Source organism: Dermacentor variabilis, chromosome 1 (assembly GCF_050947875.1).
Source record: "Dermacentor variabilis isolate Ectoservices chromosome 1, ASM5094787v1, whole genome shotgun sequence".
Taxonomy (NCBI): Eukaryota; Metazoa; Arthropoda; class Arachnida; order Ixodida; family Ixodidae; genus Dermacentor; species Dermacentor variabilis.
The window spans coordinates 273,383,778-273,407,329 of NC_134568.1; positions in this window are offsets into that span (position 1 = coordinate 273,383,778).

Below are 23,552 nucleotides of genomic sequence, written 5' to 3' on the forward strand. Positions count from 1 at the left end.
TTACAGACAGGCAGATAGGTCGGCCTGAGCTATAACTTCCTCTGACCTGCTGCTCTACACTGGGGACAAGAGACGCGGATGAAAAGGGCTGATGAATGATGATGATGGTATGAGGAAGAGATGCGTATATACAAGTTCAGTGCTTGTGGCATCTCTAAAGCCGTGTGTCCAGCGCAGTGGCTAGCAGACAGACTATAGCAGCACTTGTTATCAGGGTTGCGCTGTTTGCATTAGGCCAAGGACTTAAAAGAAACTCGTCTGATAGCGGCCTCTTATCGACGTTTGTAATGGACGAGACCAGTTGCTGTCGTTCTTGCGCGTACGTGGGACAGACGCAAAATATATGATCACGTGTTTCTGGTACCTTACAGTATTCACGGTTTGGTCTAGTATCACTGCAACATATCAGATGTCTATAACGGTTGGTGAATGCGACACCAAGGCAAATCCAGTGCACCATGCTTGTTTGGCTTCTTTTGAGCTTGTGAGGCATACGAAAATTTCATTTCTTGATCCGATTTGTGTACTCGTTTGTGTCGTCGATCTGGTTGGGTCCAGTGTTCCAACGTACGGTTGCGTATTACGCGACGAAGTAGGGCGTTTGTATCTGTTCGTGAGAACGAAATGCGTACTTCAGAAGCATTATTTAAAGCAGTTTTCGCTTCAGCGTCTGCCTGTTCGTTTCCTATGGCGCCACAGTGTGGAGGCATCCACTAAAAGGTGACATTGTGGTAATTTCTATTTGCATGGCCGAGGTGCTCTGCAAGTTCTATAGCCATTGAATAATGCCCTGTGTGTCCTCAGACGGGACTTAATTTGCATGTGTGTCTGCTTACTTTACCCGAACGCAGGAAGTATCTTTTCGGAGACTTCGCGCAGGAGTGGCCCTTACACGATCCACCACGTTGGCTTAGGTATCGACAGAAGTTGACCAAGGAACCTGCCCCATGTGCTCCTGTGACTTTGTCAGATGCTAGGCTCCAGATTTGACTGCCCCCTGGAATGCGGCCGATCAACCTTACGCCCTCCTCGCAGACGTTGTTTTGGTCGGTAGAAGTATGAGTCGCCGAATGCCGCGGCCTTTGCAAATGTTGCGTAGAGCCCTATTCAAATAACTTGCTACGAGCAGGGGGGAATGAGGGCGAGGCAAAAGAAGTAGCAGCTACACGTCGTCGACGAGAGGTTTTGCGGTGCCCTTTTACATAAGGGTGCACAGGTATCTCAGCTAACATGCAGCAAGATTTATTAAATAGCGAAGCTTTCTGTACAAGTCAAACTAATAATATGTTCTTGCGGTAGGTGATCATCGGTAGGTGCATTAACATTCGCTTGCGTGAGCATGAACGTTCCTTGAGGGCTGCTGCAGCGTCGAACTTGGCTATTCATTGCCGTAGTTGCTCGGGCTGCTCTCCTTTGTTTTCAAAGACTGAGATTATCGGCAGAAAAAATGGCCAGCTGGAAAGAGATTGTAGAGGCAGTGGCCATGGCGACGCTTTAAGGATGTTGATCACGTTAGCTAACCGTCAGTTGCCCCTTCTCAGAAAGAACTTTTGTTTCTTTCCATGTGATACACACGTGTTCGGTGCTTCAGTAGTCAAACTGCTTTTATCTTAGTATTTGTATCGCACTCTGTTTAAGATCGCTCTGTGGTTTTCGTTTTTACGTTGCTTTTCGGGTGCACACGTGTGTCTGATATATATAATCTCGGCGTCCGTTCCATTAAATCATCAGTTGTCAGTACCGCTTCGTGTTGTCCATTTCTTCAAGTCTCGTGTGTTCCTTGCGGTAACATCCCAACATATGAATCCCCAACTCGCCTACACTCACACTCTGCTATCGTAGCAGAAACCCGGCAGAACCGTCTAACAATTTTCAAGCGAAGCTTCCTTTGCCAGCTTCCCCGGTGTTTGGGGCGTCATCATCTGTGTGTCTCACCGGGTCGAATTGGCCGATCCCAACGAAACTGTGTAATCAAGATCAAATCAAATCAAATCAAAATTTATTCATCTTCATTTGGTACATATATTTTCATTTCGTGTCCAACCTAAGCACAGCGTGCTTGTTGGTTGTTCAGGCAGCACAGTGAATCACCGAATGTGTACCACAAAACAATCAACTAAGGCATACTAATGCATACTATGCACATTAAAGAAAATTATAGAGACATAATGAGCATTTATGAGTACAACTCGAGCAAAAATTAAACTAAGTAAATGAATAAATAAATGTCAGCATAATAGCTTAAAATGAGCCATATCTCAACTCACAGAACATCTACGGCGCAAACCAAGACAGCAACCTTCTACATGCAAGAGGCCATCAGTGATTTACTGCAAAAATGAGCTCCATTTCCTTATTTAGCCATTTTTCTTTTAGTTCCGAAATTTCCAAACGCTTCTCCACGTTCATTAAATATCTGTGCCACGTAATATCACCTTATCTTTTTCTCATAATGTGTAAAGCATTGTGGCTTAATGTATATTTCTTTCTTTCTTAGGGCGACGTTTTTCTTGACAGGTACTTTGAAATCCTTTGCATAGTAATTATGTGTGAGCACAGTGTAATAAAATAGTTCACGCATTTCCAGTATGCCAAGCCTATTGTATTGTTCCTCCTTGTCAGCCTGTTGCAGCATAGTTCCGTAGGTTACACTGTTTACTATTCTTTTATTATGCGGTTTATGGCTCCCATTTTATGATCAGAACAAGTTCCATACAATGTAATACCGTAGGTTATAACAGATTCAGCCAGTGCCATATATATGGTGCGCCTCAAGTACATCGAAGTTTTACCTCTTAGGTTGTACATCATCGCAGACACAACTCTAAGCCTGTTACATATATACTGCACATGATCATTCAATGTTATATGCTCATCAAATATTATTCCGAGATGCTTGATCGCATGTTCAAATGGTATTGCATTACATGTGCACTGATTGCAATGTGAGTTATGTAAAAAGAGAGACTAACTTAGGAGCCTTCGTTTGTGTGGGTTTCTAAAACAGATAAGCTTTGTTTTTTGCCGATATAGATATATTGAATTTTGCGTCAGCCAGTCTATTAACCTGCACTTATCCTGTTGAAACATTTTGCACCAAAAAATCAAAATCAGTGAATTCTAGTGCTAATGCTGTGTCATCTGCATATTGGAAGACTCTTGATCTTAATTTTAAAAGGCGCAGTTCAGAGACGCACATATTAAATAGTAATGACTGAGATGACTGGTTGGGTGAATCCTGACAAGAGCGCCTTATATGTGGCCTCGCAAGGGTTTTAACGTAGTCTGTGACGCGGGTGGGCCGACCCTGAACTGGTGGAAGTGCAATTCAAGGCGTGGGTGGACCGATCGTGATAACGCTATCGCATTACACTTGGCGCAACTGTAGTGCGCAAGCGCAATGTTTGCTTTTTGCACGATAGGGCTGGAGTACGTGCTCGCGCTCATGGGCTCCAGTATGGCCGTACTAGGTGGCGCAGGCCGTCTTTGTTCTGCACCAGCTTGAACAACGAATAGTAGCGACATCCAACTTTCGCATTTTGAAGCGCTATCACTAGCTCAAAAGTCTATGGGTACTTTGCTGAGCTAAACTTCGATAGGCGAAAGCCTATCTATGACTGCCTTTGTTGCTGTTGTCTGAACTGTTCTGTGAACCGACGTTGCCGTGGCCGCGAACATGGGATGCAAGCACAGCGATATGGCTGCAAGGTTTGTCGCCGATGGGCGCGCACCCCCACGCGCGCTTTACCACGCGCCCACTCGCACATCGCTACCGGCATGGCGCCTCTTCTCCTTGCTCCCCTCGCCGGTGATCGCCGCTTTCCTGCGTCCACCACGGACTGCGCCGGGACACTCATGAGCCACTGAAGGCTTACGCCTTAATACGAAGCGATGCCTGCCAATACGTCTGGCCAGGAGCGGCCAGGAGTGAATGCGCGCAGGCAAGCGTATGTGTGGTCTGACCTTACCTTTCGCGTTGTTATAGGCTAGTTGCGCGTTCAAAACTAGTCGAAATTAGCGAAATTAGTGAATGCGTGCTGGCAAGCGTACGTGTGGTCTTACCTTACTTTTCGCGTGGTTAGAGGCTAGATGAGCGTTCAAATCTAGTCGAAATTAGCGAAACCGAATGGATATTACAATTATAAGCAGTGCGGCCAAAGTTTAATTCCTACGTCAGTGGCCTCTCCCGAGTGTGAGCAGACGATAGTCGGCTTCTTCCGGAAGTACGTAACTCTTATCGAAATTTGCAACGCAAGTTGTTCCTTTCCTCAGCCTGTTTATTAAACTGTTTCAATAAATATACACAGTAACCGCAGGAAGAAGTGCCCTGATCCAACCACTATTGATGTCAATTATGAGCCAATAGCAGCCGTCTATACGAATCTTGCATATGACGATATATGCAAGCCGCTGGCAGCTTCGAATGGGGTGACGAGAAGGCCTCGTCTGAAAAGAGAGTGTTTGAGAAAAAGGTGTCCTCGACGCCCGCTTGTGAGCTCACGCCCCGCGCATGACAGCAAAATTTTGCTGAGATGTTCACAGCAGCGTTTCCTATCCAAGGACTGCGTTTTTTCACCAAGCCTGGGAGGTGGTTCTGGATCTCCTTTAAGGACACACCACGTAACCTCGACACATTTAGCACTAGCATGAGCATCTATACGAAAAATATTTCGCGTCCGAGATACGCCAGAGTCACGTAATTTATTGTTTTATTTACTTACCAGTCAGCAATTATTAACGAACGTAAGCTTTAAAGATTGGTTTTACGGCCACTGTCTCACTATCGAGCGCATTTGAAAACACCAGCTTGAGTTGTTTGCTGCGTGTGATTCCTTCCGTGACCCTTATTACACTCGTTTACGGTTGTTTAAGCGAAAGCATGCTAAACTTCAAAGAATAATAATATAAAGGAAAAGCCAGCGCGCCATCCCACTCGCGTGCGAAAATACTGCTGCTCTAAAACACACAGCGAACAAATAATTTGTATGCAATGGTCAGTCTTGTCATAAATATGAAATATAGCCTCTTTTCAGAGGTGGATGCTGCATTCGTGCCGCTGCTTCTGTTGGCCTGACGCGGCTTTAATTGTCTGCGCCGCGGTTCCTGACAACTTGGCTTTCGCAGGTTGCATATCGCTGTAACAAACCGTCCCATGCCCAGGCCAGACGCGAAGCTTGCCATTAGCGGCAATTTAGCGCTAGACAAGATAAACGCCCCGTCAAATCGATGCAGCCACAAAGTTAGGTACGCAGTTCGCCAGCAGCGAGTTTCTCAAGCAGCACTAAAAAATAGCTTCGGACATATTAACTGCCAGAACCACGATTAATATACGAACCAAAAACCAACCAGGCACGCCGTATGCAGTGGGGGAGAACTGCTGAATAATTTTGACGACCTCGCGTTCTTTAAGGTGCACCTTAAATCTAAGCAAACGAGCGTTTTTCGCTACTTATTCAAAATTTGGTGCATGCTAGGTGGTACACCCTGTTTCTACATGAAGGTTGGGGAGGGGGGTGAAGGAAAGAGGGCGGACAGTGCTATGGGCAACCAGCATTGAAACTTCGCCTGCCAACCGCAGCGCCGACACACAGCCAAGCGAGTGGCGGGAACAGATTTCAGAATACATTGTGACTTCGCATCGGTAAGTTCACCGCTCACCTTGAGGTACATGTTCCCAGCTTCTGGCCTCACTGGGCACCGGCGTGCTTGTACGTTAAGCGCATGCGCTCATCGCACCACGCACGGCCATGGACAGAGCGTGGCTGCAGAGAGCTTCCTACAAAAATTACGAGAGGGAACCCTGGTGGTGTAGTGTCTACGAGAGCTGCAAGTATGGCAGTTCAGCCAGTATGGGAATGATTGACAGCGCGTACGTTTTGCATAAACTTCATCCTCCTGGCGTCAAACAGCTTTTGTCACTTAGAAAATTGACCACTTTCAACAAAATATTGCGTTATGAATGCAACAATTCGCAGTTATTACATATGTTGGCATGGTCTAATTGTCTTACGGAGTTTAGAAAACTACTAGTGCTTGAAAATTTGGAAACATAAAGTGTAATAAACAAGATCACAAGAACGTTTGAGGTCACAAGCACGTAGACAAATACAAGTTGTAATCATCATTCCTATGGCAGCTGAACGATTACAGCGCCAGAGTTCCCTCGTGTAATTTTTGTTGGGAACTCTACGATCGGTTGGACTTGGCGGGCGGTAGCAATGCGTATACATACAGGCGCGCGTCTGTTACCGTTGAAAATGGCGTGCCGCATTTGTGGCCTCCTTACCTTAGTGTCAGCATAATTTAGTTGTGCGCTCAAGCTAACGTAGCGCCTCCTGGCTAGCGTTGATTCCTCGTACGCTTCACTCTAAAAAAGGTTGTAACCTTTGGAGTGTATATCTGCCACACAACGATAATCGTCACTGCCTTGATGCGTTTCCTTTCTTTAACGCTGCGAGCCCGGTACTTCCCAGTAACGAACGGCATGAGCGTTATCAGCATGACATAGCATTCCTGACAGGAAAGTAGCGGGCGCGTTTTCAAGAAAGGAAACGCATCAAGGCGGATGACGATCATCGTTGTGCGGCAGATATACACCCCAAAGGGTGCAAACTATTTTAGAGTGTTGGAGGAAGGTCAATTTTTGTTCTGGTAATAGCTGTGTGTCTGTTTCTTAAATTGAGTAAGCCACCCTACTGTGGTCGCACCTGTACAATAGTGTATCAGCTGGCCCTTGGCGGTTTTCAGTTGGGTGCACGCCAGTGGCGTAGCAACAGGGGGGGCCGGGGTGCCGGGGGCCCCGGGTGCAAGGGGCCAGTGGGGAGGGGGGGGGTGTCATATGCGCCTGAAGACACCCCTCTTTCCGCCGGCTTGACTGGGCGCAAATTGCAAAGAATGCTCCGGTATCCAGTAGCCCGAGCTCATGCACCCGATGCGTTGCGCCGCAGAATTGTCGGCTGCAGCTCTATCAACACCCCACGAAATAATTACACGAATGTGCGGGCTAAAAAATTTAATTCTCATAATGGTCACTAAACTACTCGCCTTAGCGGAACGTTTCATGCGGGGTGCGCTCGTGCCGTGAGTTCATGCTGGGAGCAGGAGTCGCTAAACATACAGTGAGGCGTTGTAAGGCGTTGGGGCTCTTGGGTCCCTCTTCCGCTCAGAACGCGCAACGAAGACGAACAAAGACAGCAGCAAGAGGGCGTTCAACCAGCGCACCCGGCGCTCGCGTTTACGGCGAAGCGTTCGTTGAGAGCGACGTTGCATAGGTGCGACCGTCAAAAGTCGCGAATGGGATTCTCTGGGCCGTCTTCAGACTCGGTGCGGCCGAAGAGTTTGGCGGCGTATGACTCGACAGGCTGTAGTCGCGGGCCTGCCGCGATGTTTGGCTCGCTTTTACTTCCCCTCTCCCGTTCGCTCCGAGAAGCCGCTGCGAAACATGCCGTTATGTTTCGCGCTTTCCTTCTTACCCTCGAAAGTTTCAGAAAACTGTTGTTGTTGCGTGACTTCATGTCACAGGTACAGTGTCTGTATCAGCTGCACAGAACTTTATAAAAAAAGAAAGGTGAATTTTGTAAGGATATTTCCCGATATTCTATGAAGTTATGTATTTTTGTGATTAGTGGGAACTCGGTAGCGTGAAAAATATGGCAGATAAGTACTAACCATATCCTTAATAATCCCTTAATTAGTACTTATAGAGGAAGCACTTCAATTCGAGAATTGAGGACTCAAAGTCATATTATTAACTCAACAAAAACTTCTTAAACAAAACCGTTTCGGGTGCTACAACCTACAGTACTTTGGCACTGCGGGCGGTGCCCAGTATGGCAGTACCGAAAGAAATATGAAAAAGTGCACCAGTGACGTTGATCTCTCTATCCTTTCCATTGCGAGTGCAGACCAACAGTATAGTGCAAGCTTTCGCTGGCACGGGCTTCATCGCGGTCTTCTTCTTTCTTATTTTTTTTTATGGTGACGACAAGAATCGACGCGAAGCGTGCTCTATTCTGTTCCCAATCTTCTGGTGGTACCGCAGCTCGGATAATCACGTTTGTCCGTATAGCAACAAATAAAAACAAGGATTTATTGATCACAATGAAGAGAACTCGTAATTGTCATAGCATTGGCGCCCGCGCAGCAGGGAGGCAGGTGGCGTTTTCCGTTTTTCTAAGAGGCTGAGGGGATCAGCATCACTGACACACAATTTAATTTTTGTTTACGTTCAGGGCTGCCCACAGCCAAAATACTGCGCGCCATATAGTGTCTACGAGGATTTTTGTGAAGTTGTTGTTGGGCAAGATATGAATGTCGACCTTCAATTTTGCAAATGCAACGTTGCCGCTAAAATTGGTAATTAAAACTTTATAAAGATATTTTTCGTTACTTGTGACTTGAGCCGTATTTGCCACGATGCCGCATTTGTATTGGCTGCCAAGCCTTACAGTCTGACAGAGTATGTGCACATGCGCTTATCACAAGTTATCAGTGCAGCACCCTGTGTTATTTGGCGCAGAAAAAAACTGCGTGTATACCTGCTGCATTCGCCATCTCTGGGAGAGAAAGCGAAGGAGAGGGGGACCCGGGGGACGTGCGCGGTATCCAAGACGGCTGTACTGGTGCTGAAACCCGGAAATTGTCGATATCCTCGCCTTCCTCGACTACACCCGGTGGGGGGGGGGGGGGGGGGGTTGACAGAAGGTCTATGGGCCCCGGGTGCCAGACGACCTAGCTACGCCACTGGTGCAGGCATCACATGACCGAACATTTCATGGCTTGGAGGGAGCGATTCGATCTGATCATGCAGCGCACATAATAATAATAATAATAATAATAATAATAATAATAATAATAATAATAATAATAATAATAGTTATCCTGGTTACGCCCACTGCAGGGCAAAGGCCTGTCCCATACTTCTCCAACTCCCCCAGTCATGTACTAATTGTGGCCATGTTGTCCCTGCAAACTTCTTAATCTCATCCGCCCACCTAACTTTCTGCCGCCCCCTGCTACGCTTCCCTTCCCTTGGAATCCAGCCGATAACCCTTAATGACCATCGGTTATCTTCCCTCCTCATTACATGTCCTGCCCATGCCCATTTCTTTTTCTTGATTTCAACTAAGATGTCATTAACTCGCGTTTGTTCTCTCACTCCCAATCTGCTCTTTTCTTATCCGTTAACGTTACACCCATCATTCTTCTTTCCATAGCTCGTTGCGTCCTCAATTTAAGTAGAACCCTTTTCGTAAGCCTCCAGGTTTCTGCCCCGTAGGTGAGTACTGGTAATACACAGCTGTTATACACTTTTATTTTGAGGGATAATGGCAACCTGCTGTTCATGATCTAAGAACGCCTACCGAACGCACCCCAGCCCATTCTTATTCTTTTGATTATTTCAGTCTCATGATCCGGATCCATTGTCACTACCTGCCCTAAGTAGATATATTCCCTTACCACTTCCAGTGCCTCGCTACCTATCGTAAACTGCTGTTCACTTCCGAGACTGTTAAACATTACTTTAGTTTTCCGCAGATTAATTTTCATACCCACCCTTCTGCTTTGCCTGTCCAGATCAGTGAGCATGCTTTGCAATTGCTCCCCTGAGTTACTAAGCAAAGCAATATCATCAGCGAATCGTAAGCTACTAAGGTATTCTCCATTAACTTTCATCCCCAATTCTTCCTAATCCAGGTCTCTGAATACCTCGTGTAAACACGCTGTGAATAATATTGGAGAGATCGTATCCCCCTGCCTGATGCCCTTCTTTATTGGGATTTTGTTGCTTTCTTTATGGAGGACTACGGCGGATATCTTTCAGTATTTTTACAGACGGCTCGTCTACTCCCTGATTCCGTAATGCCTCCATGACTGCTGAGGTTTCGACTGAATCAAATGCTTTTTCGTAATCAATGAAAGCTATATATAAGGGTTTGTTATATTCCCCACATTTCTCTATCACCTGATTGATAGTATCAATATGGTTTATTATTGAGTAGCCTTTACGAAATCCTGTCTGGTCCTTTGGTTGACAGAAGTATAAGGTGCTCCTGATTCCATTTGCAATAACCTTAGTAAATACTTTGTAGGCAACGGACAGTAAGCTGATCGGTCTATAATTTTTCAAGTCGTTGGCGTCCCCTTTCTGATGGATTAAGATTATGTTGGCGTTCTTCCAAGATTCCGGTACGCTCGAGGTCATGAGGCATTGCATATACAGGGTGGCCAGTTTTTCTCGAACAATCTGCCCACCATCCTTCAACAAGTCTGCTGTAACCTGATCCTCCCCAGCTGCCTCCCGCCATAGCTCTCAAGGCTTTCTTCGCTTCTTCCTGCGTTATTTGTGGGATGTCAAATTCCTCTAGACTATTCCCTCTTCCATTATCATCCTGGGTGCCACTGGTACTGTATAAATCTGTATAGAACTCCTCAGCCACTTGAACTATCTTATCCATATTATTAATGATATTGCCGGCTTTGTCTCTTAATGCATACATATGATTCTTGCCTATTCCCAGTTTTTTCTTCACTGCTATAGGCTTCCTCCAACTCCGTTCCTGAGAGCATGTTCACTTCTATCCATATTATACTTCCTCATGACAGCTGTCTTACGCTTGTTTATTAACTTGGAAAGTTCTGCAGTTCTAGTCTAGCTGTATGGTTAGAGGCTTTCATACATCGGCGTTTCTTAATCAGATCTTTCGTCTCCTGCGATAGCTTACTGGTATCCTGTCTAACGAAGTTACCACCGACTTCTATTGCACACTTCTTAATGATGCCCATAAGATTATCGTTCATTGCTTCAACACTAAGGTCCTCTTCCTGAGTTAAAGCCGAATAACTGTTCTGTAGCTTGAACCGGAATTCCTCTATTTTCCCTTTTACCGCTAACTCATTGATCGGTTTCTTATGTACCAGTTTCTTCCGTTCCCTCCTCAAGTCTAAGCTAATTCGATTTCTTACCATCCTATGGTCCCATGCAGTGCACCTTGCCAAGCACGTCTACATCTTGTATGATACCAGGGTTAGCGCAGAGTATGAAGTCTATTTCATTTCTAGTCTCGCCGTTGGGCCCCTCCATGTCCACTTTCGGCTATCCCGCTAGCGGAAGAAGGTATTCATTATCCGCATATTATTCCGTTCTGCAAACTCTATTAATAACTCTCCCCTGCTATTCCTAGAACATATGCCATATTTCCTCACTGACTTGTCTCCAGCCTGCTTCTTACCTACCCTGGCGTTGAAATCGCCCATCAGTAAGTGTATTTTTGTTTTGACTTTACCCATTACCGATTCCACGTCTTCATAGAAGCGTTCGACTTCCTGGCCATCATGACTCTATGTAGGGGCGTAGACCCGTACGACCTTCAATTTGTACCTCTTATTAAGCTTCACAACAAGACCTGCCTCCCTCTCGTTAATGCTATAGAATTCCTGTATGTATGAATTCCGCTAAGCCCCGGTAGCACAGGACGTGCCCGCTATTTAGCACTGTATATGCTGCTTTTCTCCTCCTAACTTCACTGAGCCCTATTATATCCCATTTACTGCCCTCTAATTCCTCCAATAGCACTGCTAGACTCGCCTCACTAGAGAACGTTCTAGCGTTAAACGTTGCCAGGTACAGATTCCAATGGCGGCCTGTCCGGACCCAGGAATTTTCAGCCCCCTCTGCTGCGTAGCAGGTCTGACCGCCACCGTGGTCAATTGCTTCGCAGCTGCTGGGGACTGAGGGCCGAGGTTTGATTGTTGCATTCATATAGGAGGTTGTGTCCAAGTACTGCACCAAGGTGACCAATCCTGCTCTGCTGAGGGAGTGCGTTACCGGTTCTGGTCACCGGGATCAGGCCGCACTCGAGGCCTAGCTGTTTATACATACATACATACATACATACATACATACATACATACATACATACATACATACATACATACATACATACATACATACATACATACATACATACATACATACATACATACATGCTAGAATCTGTACAAAATGGAGCCACTCGTTTTATTACGCAGAACTAGTCCCCATTCGAACATAACGCAGATCAAACTTGATACCTCTCTCGAACCATTGGATTTTCGTCATTCCATCGCTCTTTTAGGCCTATTTCATAAATATAATTACAGAACCAGGCTGTCTCCATTACCTCTGGAAGCACCTTCACGCATTTCGCGTTGACTACATAATCAATTTAGCATAAAGCGCATGCAAGGAAGCACTCAAGCCTTCAATTCATTGGCACTTCCGCGTGCCATTGCTCTTTGGAATGATAGTCCCGACTCTATCGCATCCATCTGTCACCATCAATCATTCCATGATCAGCTGCGGAAACATTTTTCTAAGGAGTGACGTCGTGACTTGGGTCTCTTCAGTTGGTTTGCATTTCCATTCTCGTTGATATTGCGATATGCCTTGTTATCTTGTGCATCTTAAATCAACTACATTTCTTGTATGACCCCTGTTTTTTTCTTACGACATGTATTGGCCACAATGACGCAGCATTAACATTTACATATAAATTTGACCTCGAGGGACCACACGACCACGATCTTAGTACGTTGAAGAACAAGAGGCACAGTGCAGAGCAAACGAATCAGGTAATATCACTCATAGGCAGTCATATACATTAGCGTGTATATTAAAAAGTCGCGATGGGCACTGACGGCACGCCTCTGCTTATCAGGGCATGACGATGGGCCCAAGCACTGTGCATGCTGTTAGACGACGTCTGTCAAGGATGTTCGGTTTGTGAAAACCGTTTGTACACTTTATGTGAAGCGAGCTATAGTCGTTAAAATAATTAATGAGGCGTCTGACAGATTACGTTGTAGTGCGGCAAAGGAAACGCCAAACTACTTGAAAAAAAAACAAAGCACACGCAGATGATTCGTGCTCCATATTCTGTAAGCCACTCAATAAGCATGTACGTAACAGAAAAAACATAGTTTTTTTTCTTATATATGCGGTACCAAAGCGCGCTACGTACTATACAGTAGTTCTTTCTAATCCTGTATAGCGATGACACTAGTTAACGATATAATCAAAAACACAAGTTCCGCTGATGTTTTCGAAACACAGACGTTATACAGACGTTACGAGGGTTTTAGACGGGGCAGTCCCAAACTCATCTTAAACGCACAGTTTCTGCGACGAGAAACGACAAAACCCGAACTTTAAGGGTTGTACGCTGGAGCTTTATTGCGTTTCAAGCATAACCGTTCTCACCGCTACTGGCGCGCGCATCACTCGCGGGCGTACCTTCAAGAAGTTTACAAGCGGCGTCCACTGGGGGGGGGATTCAGATTTACTGTTTCAAAGACATTTCCAGGCGATTTCGTCCACGCAGTTACACCGCGCCGGCGAAACGTGCAACGTGTGCAACGTCTCGGACGAGATTACCGCGAGCCCGCTGCGGGCAGGGCGAGCGCGAAGGACTATAGTTGTACACCATTAAACGCGATCGCCGAGGAGGAGACGGCATCGCCGCGGCGCGCATTCATCCGCGCGCACGCTCCATGCCGAGTTGGCCGGACCATCGAGGTTGCGTCCCCTGCGCTTCAATTGCCCCATTCCACGTGCGGGGGCGGCGTGGACGTGAGCCGCACTCCTCGCACTGGGCCATGCATATGCATTGGGAACGATATGATGCCGCTTACGTGCGTGGCCCGCTCACGGCAACGAACCCCATGCTTCCTAGCTCGCTCAGCGGCGGCGCGGGAAGTGAGTTTATGGGCGATGCTCCGCGCTTCCCCGTCCCCGCAGGCTTGTCGGGCCGACCTATGAGCTTGTCGTAAAACCGCTACGGCCCTTACGACCACAAAGTGCGCTCCATCAAGTATATCATTCCCTGGGCGAAATGTGGCGCTCTCTTCAGTAGCGGCACTGCTCGGATGGAGCATTTTATAAGCTGTGATTTGAAGAGCAAAGCTTGTCCACCGAAACAAGGCCGAGCAATTTCTTTTTTTCTCTTTTCAGCAAGAGTACTACAGTACAACGAGTGAATGCGCTGGTTTAGTATAATATCACAGTTAAGCGTCGAGCTGCTGCGTAGCAAACTGTTCCATTTATTATTTATTTATTTCAAGCTTGTATTCAGAGCCACGTTGCACAAAACCTAAAGCCCTCAAAGTGCTGAAGGTTACTTTCTTCATAACATACACGTCCATATAAGCAGCTTGCCTGAGTATTCTGCATTCACCTGGTTCTGCGCTTGACGCTTCTTTTATGCTTAAGTGGCCTAAGTGACGGTATTTACTGCCAGCATATCCTCAGTTCATCAATGGCTTTTAAATAAAACACTGCAATCGAATCATTTTCGTTGTCTCGGCACTATTCTTTTAAATTATTTCATAATATAAAGGATAAAGGTAATTTCAGTTGTTCCATGCAACCATTATTTCTTTTTATCTATGAAGTGCTACAAGTGATAGTTGTTGCCTGGCTTTCTTGAGAAAAAAATAATTGCATTCTGAGACATTCCTTACTGGATATTTCGGGCCTGAGTTCAATTGAACCTGAGTTCAATAATGTCCCCAGTCAACTTCTGGGTGAGCAATGTTCGCTTAAACCACAGTTTTGACGGCGTCAGTGTATGTATTAGGATGGTGACAGAAAAATGGGACTGTGATTTCACTCAAGCGAAAAAGAAAATTACGTTGTGTTTGCTTGGTAGTCGCTTTCTCCTTGGCACTGATGACGCGATCTTTAGAAAGGTGCGCCTGACTGTTCGCATTTCTAAGTGCTTACTGTACCTTGGTTTGAAGAGCAATACAGCGGCTGCTGCATATCGCGTCAACAAGTGCCACTGCTATAGAAGCGAACTTCGCTTTTCACATTTCAAACCAATGGCCAGACTAGACATGACGTTGCTTGTTGTGACTGCGAGGTAGTCGGCTGTTCCGTGGTTTATTTTCCTGGGCTTACGCTGCTTAACAAGCTATAATGTCGACATGATGCTTCAAGAATCGAAAGTTTTTCTTGCTATAGAATGGGGCACAGCTGTCTCTTTAGATAAATATTTGTTCATGGTCGCGCAAATAAATCTTACACTTCCATCATTATTCTGCAAAGGCCCCTTCGAGCACGAATAAACATTTCACCCGCCCCGGCGCTCGCAGAACAAACCAGGTCGTTTTATAAATAGATGTAAAAGCCGTCTGTGTGATAAGGCTACATTTTCGTTCAAAGAAAACTTAAGGTGACGTCATATCCAAAGGACGCAAATATACGACGCTAGGCTTGAGTGCTTCTCGGCGCCCGCGAGCTAGCGACACAATCTACGCATTCGTACGTGTGCACTGGAGAACCATGCGTGCAACTACGTGCGTACATGAGCGCGCTCGCTCCTCTGCCTAAGATATAATCCGTCTATTACCTTACTGGGATTGAACCGCGGGTCGCTCCGTATGGTGATGGAGATTATATGAACTGAGCCATAAACTAGCTAGGTCACGAGACTCACAAGGCTCAGTAGTTTGGTTTGGTTTGGTGCCTGTAGGTATGGCTCAACCCACTACGGTGGACCGGCCATTAATAGGGCAGCAGTAAGTAAATAGGGAAGAATACTTAAATGGAATTCGGTAAGTTGAGAATGAGGTATTAAATGAATACACATCATTATTATCAGTTCTCAGGTTATATTATTTTAAAATTTGAAGTCAATATTCTTATTTTCATGTTGAGGGGAAATAAAAACGATAAAATTAACGAGGCATTATCTTTGCTGCACCTATAAAATTAAATATGGCATCACATACATTCTTATGGCAGTTTCCTAGCGCTGACGCCCCAAGAGATAGTACCACAGGAAGCGTAATGCCCAATCCAAGTTGCCGAAGGGGACCTTCCAGAAGTCATTTTCTTTGCCCGTTGATTAAACATCGTTGTCTTTGTCGGGAGGAGTGTTCGCGCCAGTCATGGGGTTTCTGAACTCAAAATCTCGCACATCGCATATTGCGCCATACTCATCGTCGTGAAGATGGCCCTCACGAGACGTAACAATGTCGGGGGGGGGGGGGTAGGCACAAGAGCAGTCATTCTTAGCTCACTTATACGTATTTCAATTGATCGTGTTCAGCAGGCAGAAACCCTCGAAAAGTGCGATGAGATACAGTGCAAGTGTACCTTAAAGATTAATTAAAATGACAGACAGACATCAGGAACGGGCGCTTTCCTTAAAGTGACGCAAGATATGAGCAAAGCGTTATTTAGGTGGCACATTTCAAAAAGGAGCACAGATAGAGCTCACTGGGGGCCTTATACTTGTATAATTCTTGGCAATAAATTTGCCCCTAAGCTGTTACACGGAACAATTCACGTTTCAATGTTTCCGCCCTCTCTTTTCATGTGTGTGCACTTTTTTTCTCTCTTTCTTTAAAGATCGTTCCGTCTCCCCCTACCCCTTCCCAGTGCCTTTCCCACCCACTTTATATATATATATATATATATATATATATATATATATATATATATATATATATATATATATATATATATATATCTTACTAACATTTTGGTTCTGGAACGCCGTTCGTGCAAGCATCGTGACCCTTGTGCATTAGTATTAGCATGCAATTGCCTCCAGGTTAGCCATATTAACAACTATCCCCAATGTTCTAATAAAAATAATTAACGAATTTCGCTTAATTAGTCTGCTGAAGCGTGCGGTTATTACAGACAAAACATGTGCACCTCGCCTAAGAACCTCTCAGCAAAAACGCCACGTTCGCTACGCTCATGGTATACTTATAATATATACATATAGTTGAAAATACGAAAAACAACAACATTTATGTTGAAAATATAGCAGGGAAGCGGAGGAAGACGCAAGGAAGAAAACTGAACAAAATGGCGAATCGGCCGAGCAGATTATCTATCTATAGATTCATAATTATGAAAGCAAAAAAATACTCCAGACGCCTGATGAGCACGGAACGAGAGCTTTTTCTCACTTGAAAGGTTTTTCTTAGAAACGTATATATGTACGAGGTTCCTAAACAAATATATACAATCGACAATCCGTTTACCGGCCCAAACTATATCACGTATTTGGAGCGGAACAAAATGCAACACGCCCGAAATTGTCTGGGGCAACTGAGAACCGGCTGAAGAAATGTCGCTTGTGATTCGTATGTGTATTGTTTCTCGCACAAAGCGAGGAAAGTCGCAAGTACTTAGTATTACGTTGTTCTTTTACTAATAAACTGGGAAAATTGTGGGCCGTCATGCAATGTAAATTTGGCTCGCTTACAGTCAATCACGTCATATCGACCTCTGTCTGCCAAGCAGCGGGGGTGAAGCATATTCGTGTCATCTGTGTTACAATATATGCGTATATAGACAAGAGGTCAAAGTTCATGAATGAGCACTTCAGACAGCATGATAATTGTAATAAACATTGAATATGTCTTTTCATCTCTGCTGAGCGCTTGTATAATGCGCATTCTTCAGCGCCGCTGACATGCCACTTCTGACCTGCAACCGTGTTGAGTATTGCATGTTTATGTACATTATGGTTGTGAAGAAGTACTCACAAAGTACGGAACACCAGATCAGACGACATTGCTGCTGTCCTCAACAAGAGGAAAAGAAAGACAAGGGAGGCTAGTGCAACGAATGAGAAGGGGCTCGCGCAACGGAGATCGTTGGAACGCCGGCGCGAATAGGGCCGCCGGGCCTACGGAACCCACATCTACCGGTGAGGTGCACTTGACCGGGCGTCCGTCTTCGGGACAGGGAACGCCTCGGGTCGTTGCACGACACGAGACCTCGGAGCGGCCTGCTGCAGCCTCGAACCCGCATCTACGCGCGAGGTTCGGGAGAGCGAGCGTCCGTCATCGAGAAGAGGAGCGCCTCGTGTCATCGCCTTGCACGAGGCCTCAGGTCGGCCTGCTGACATCTCGGAACCCACTTCTACGCGCGAGGTTCGGGTGACCGGGCGTCCGTCATCGAAACGAGCACCTTGGGCCGTCTTGCTCGAAACTTCAGAGTGGACTGTTCCCGTCTACGGAGCTGTGGGCCGTCCACGTTTCCCGGCCCCGTGCTGCTGGGTCTGCTCTTCCACGCCGGTCATCACTCTACAAGCGAGTGTTCCACCTCAAGGACTCTACGTCTCACCACACTCCGGACTTCAGCCGCAACCTCGTGGGACTAAATTTTTGCTGTTTACGAACAACTTTGTATGTGTGGGTATAGTTGAAGATATTCATGTTTACGTGCCGTCTTCTAATATAATTGTCGTGTGTTTCTAATCATGCACCGTCTTCTCCATCTTCCTCGCGTGACACGCGTTGCAACGTGACGATCCAAACTCATCACAATGGTCCATGCGATACCAATATACCATCAACGCATCATGAACTTCATAAGACAAGAGTACATGATGTGACGCGTTAGGTAGGCATATATATTGCTAACTATTATCGCCGAGGCCTTTGTGACAAACCGTTGATGTAGGCAGCCCCATAATACCAATTTTGCAATTGGTCATACTGTACGTTTCTAATAAAATTATTTGATATTAAGCGTTTATCTCGCGAGTCCACTCAGTCGTCTTGTCTCTCCGCGAGTTGATAGGGATGGAAGAGGCATTATACTAGTGCTGTTCCTTGCGGTCCCTTTCTGCCTTCACGATGTATTGTCGGCATTGGATCCCTTAGCAACTTGCTGAGTTTACTATCCTAATCACCTTAAATATAGCCTCAATAGTATGAGCTATCTGTCGACTGACGATGCAGCATTGCGCATGCGTCCCTGCTTGGCACCTTTGCAGAGTTCACTTTCTCTGATTGGACGTCTGTCGGGGCATTACCAATATGGTGACACCTCTGTACCAACAGGCGACAATGTGTAGCATACTTCTTGCATACCCGCTTTAGCGGGCTTTTCAAGCAGCCTTAATCACCTCGCTCTAGCACTTTCATTTCTTTTAGAGCGCACCTGTTAGGCGCCCGTTCTTGCGGCGTGAGTCGGCGTTGGCGTTCTACATTGCAACCGAGCGAACGAGCACATAGACAGATGAGAGTGAACGCGGAGCGCAGCGGGGATAAAAAATAAGCCGCAGTTTCGCCCGAAAGGCGAAGCATCGATTGCAATAGCAAATTAGAGGACAGCTATACGAAGTAAGGATAGTTATTTCATCGGTTCTATAAACTTGTAAACATATGCATACTAATTAAATTACCAAGCATGATGTGACGCGCGCACAAGCAAGCATGAACACATCTCACTCTATGACTGCGGAAACTCGCTCTCAAAAGGCTGGAGCGAGGAAGCGCGGCGGCAGCAGCGAGCGAATTGACCTTCGTGCTGCCTCTCGCATCTACGCAAACTAAGCCGCGGAAACGCAGCGCGCGGAGGACTCTGACCCCGTTGCACACAGCTTTCAAGATACAGCGGCCTGCGTGGGCGCGCCGCCGCCCGGGCCACCTCTCCCATCCCTCCCCTCGGAGCCTTGCGCGTATGGAAGACGACACGTTTCTCCCCGATTTCCTGCGGGCAGGAAGTGAGCCGCGATCACCGGCTCACCCTCGTACGCTTTCACTCGCATATGCAGCATACAGCGGGCGGTGACGATTTTATTGCCTTTGAATTTTATATGGAACTTCACGGCGACGCCGACGCCAATGGTAGAAATGCGCCTGGCTTGTCCATATAGTAATTGCTATCGCAATAAAAAGCGGCGAGAGCCAAGAGCACGAGGAGCAAAGAGGAGGAGGAGGGTATGGCGATAGCGTTAGAAGAAAAGCGAAGTGCCGCGCACGAGGGGCTCTGCGACGACGATGGCTACGAGATGGCGCCAGAGTAGCGCGAGTAGTCTTCTGTATGGCAACAAAGCGCTGCATGAGCGGAAGTTGCCTGCGGCGGTTGCTGTGAATCGTGCCTACGCGTCACCCGCGCGCTTCCGCCTGCGATCTCTCGATTAGCGAGGTAGTCACGCCACACTTCGCTCCGTTTGCAACGTGCCGCGCGAGACTGTCCGCGCCAGCCAATATATCGCGAAATGGAAACGCGTATACAGCTGCGCCCAAATTTCGCATAAGGGGGCATCGTAATCGTCGGTGAATTTTTTGCAGCAGATTTCTGCCTCCTGAGCGTGCCAAAGACACTGGGCTCGTATTCACAAAACTTCTCCCACGTTATTGCAATTCCTTATTGCCTCGGGCGCCCGCCACTCATGTTACCGATCGGCAGGATAGTATGACGACCATATTTGGCAATCGCGGACGGCCTTTGCGTAAGAGAAGCCTTATGACTACCAACCCGGGCACATTGCAGTTCTCGTACGTAAGCAAACTTTCTTGTTGACCGGTGCTCGGGCATACGTAACTTATGACAGCTACTCCGTGCTGACGAGACGATTGCAGCGGTGATGACCAAACAGGGATGTCACTTCAGCGACGATTTCCACTGGCCCAGACGATTTTCTGGCATGCATGATGTTCCTGTCAAGTGCAGTCCTTGCAAGAAATTCGGAGAGGCTTCTTTTCACATCACTTTTCTGTTTATAGTGCCATAAAGTGCCACAAGCGCAACTCCTCTTTCGTGCTTGAAAAACAAGAATAATAAATAATTAACTGTACTGAAATAAAATCAGACTCTCAATATCCAAGCTTTCAGCACAAAATGTAGATATTTTCTCTTGAAGGAGGCACCCTAGAAAGGAGGAAGTTACGGCCTCAATGTTTTCAATTTATCTGAAGTTTTTCTCTGCAGCAATGCGCTATCCTTTTTCCTCTTCTCTACCATGGCACCTCAGACAAGAAAATTTGCAGCTCGGGCTATTTACTTCTTTTTACTTCATTACTATTAACCACCGTGAACCAACCAAGTGCTTGGCTCAGCTCTTCCTCTTCCCGAGCAACATGAATAAATAACTATGGAGGAGCCGGTTCACTTAGGCGCTGCAATGGGGCTCAGTTGTTCAGCATCGAGATTCCCACATTCGCTCCTTTGCCAATGTTACGGTGACGGCGCGCCTTCGCGACGTCACGGTGCAGAGAGCGCCGCTTTTAAAGTAGTTGAGTCCTGCAGCTAAGGCAAAAAATAGAATAATAATGGAACGACCTCTTCTTGTGCGACTCTGCGCACGGCCAGGTTCCGGGATGGGTGGCCTTTATGAGCGAGCGAGTGCTCTCCCGACCGAGAGGGGCATTCTACGAACGAGCCCCGGCGGCACATGCGAGCGACGGGAAACCGTGGGGCGCTATCGAGTGTTGCGCGCGCGAATCCAATAAAGGGCGCGAGGCGGTCCGCGGAACACACGGGACGGCCAAGCTGTTTCTACGCGGCCCATTACGGAAAGGCGGCGCGCGGGCCCGGGCTGCGAGCGGGGACGTCGATCTGGGAGCCATTGCGCACCTGGAGCACGTCACTGCTCCGAATTTTGTCACTCGGGGCCACCGATTTGTCAGGATCGAAGAGTGCCGAGGCGAAACTGTGCGCGCCTCGATGGCCGGGCGTCCCCATTCGGGAGAGCTCCCCGGCGTCCCGGAAGGACGTGAGTGCACGTCGGCCCCCAAGTGCGGTCGGGGGACAAGTTCCCCCGCTCGCGAGCTTTTAGGGCCCGGTCGGCTCAAGCCTGGGCCCTCAATTATGCGCCGTTATACCTGCACGACATCGCGCATCCTGCAGACATTTAGAGGGAAGGGGGTTCCGCTCGCACGCAGCCGGCCAGGAATTACGGCGCGCCGGCGCTATTCCGCCCCCGCGGTGCCGACGGTCGGCTCTCGTGAGGAAGGGGTGCACCGAGGCTATTTATTGGCTCGGCGGCCGATGCCGGAATTAATAAAATTAATATCACTAAAAGGCAGAGTAAAACGGTGGGGACGAGTGGGAACAGGCCAGTCGGATTGGATGAACCGCGCGGGCGAAAAGAGCAGCTTTCCCGCTGCCGCGGTGGTCTGTCCTCGTCATGGCTCTCTTGGATGGCCGCAATGCAGGCACGCCGAATGTTTCTGGCCGCCTGCTTGTTAGAAGCGCCATCAACAGTGCAGGGACGATGCGGTCTCCTCAGCTTATTACGCGCCACGGTGGCGAGGCGCGCCCACGCTGGAGATGTCCCGGTCTCGGGAGTGCTTAACGAACGTCTCTCCATGCATAACGGCGCCGTACCGTAAACGGTGGTTTGGGGACAAATTCACCGAATCATTGGTATGACATGCGGTGCAAGAAAGCGTGCTTTCCTTTGCTTGAAACGGTGACTAGAAGTAAAGAACAATGGAAATCAAAAACAAGCGAAGTATTCTAAGAAGGAATTGCGGAATTCGTTTGAGAAAAACAAACATAAAATAGTGGACTGAAAAGGGCTTCACTTTATCACAAGTTTTGTGGTTTGCCTTCTCTTAAACGCGGCGTATGCAACATTTATTCCTAACCATAAGGGAAAATTTGTGAGCATGCGATAATTTATACATTCTATCTTGTTTTTTTTTTAACCACACCGTTCTGGTTTCTGACGGTAAAGTAATACACATCAGTGTGCTGTCACAAGAGGAATTCAAGTAATATATGGGGCGCATAAACATTAGTTGCCCTGACCCAAACGAGCCGTGAAAATGCTCACGCTGTTATACTTACAAAACAATACGTAAAGAAAGGAGATACGCACGGACCCCGTTCTTGAATGCCGGGTGATTTGTACAGGCTTGTGCTGTCACGCCGGGCGCCTGTTGTTGGTAAAGCGAAACAAGGTAGCAAAAGATAGAGAACAAATAAATGTAGACATGCAGTGTTCGTAATTTCGTCATTGTGTTTCGTGGATGTTGTTTCTAGCTTGTGAAGCAGAAGAAACAAAAACAAAGCTTTGATGTCATTACGTTTGAATTCAAGTTCCACCTAGAGGTGAGACAACGATGCCCATGGCTCTTTCCTTCTTTCGTTCTCTCCTCTCCCCCCCCTTATTTTTTTTAAAGAAAATCAAACCTATTGATCAACCGACCAACCCGTGTGCAAGTAGGTGGTGCTCTTGCCAAGTTACAGCCTTTTCCTGCCTATGTTTTTCTTCGTTAACCATGGACTTTTTTCAACTGTGCGATTTTTTTTCTCAATACGTTACCTGTGTGTGTGTGTGTGTTTTTTTTTTGACTGGGTAATATTTTGAGATAGTCGGCCACTTGAGTGTTCAGCTTTCTTCTCTTAGACAGCTAATAACTGGCGGAACGAATGGCCGAGATATGATGCTTAGCCTGTTCCTCTCGCATGCATGGCGCCAGTGTTCCTTCGTCATGGCTTTCTCCTCAGCTACCACGCAAACATACCCACAGTTCCGGCGCGAGCCCCGCCGACAGGGGATAACCGGGGTCGAGATTAATTACGCTTGCTCTAAACGGGGGCGCAATAGTGAGTGAGATCTTTATTTGAAATGTCCGGCGATTTGGGCGGAGTGGGGCCATAAGCACCCCAGCCTAGGTGACGCCGTTGAGTCCTTGGACACGGGCGGCTTCTTCGGCGTGCCGGACGGCCCAGAGTTGACCGGCGAGGTCATGGCTGAGCAGGGCCGCCTCCCAACGCGCCCCGCGGTTCGAGACTGCCATGTCTG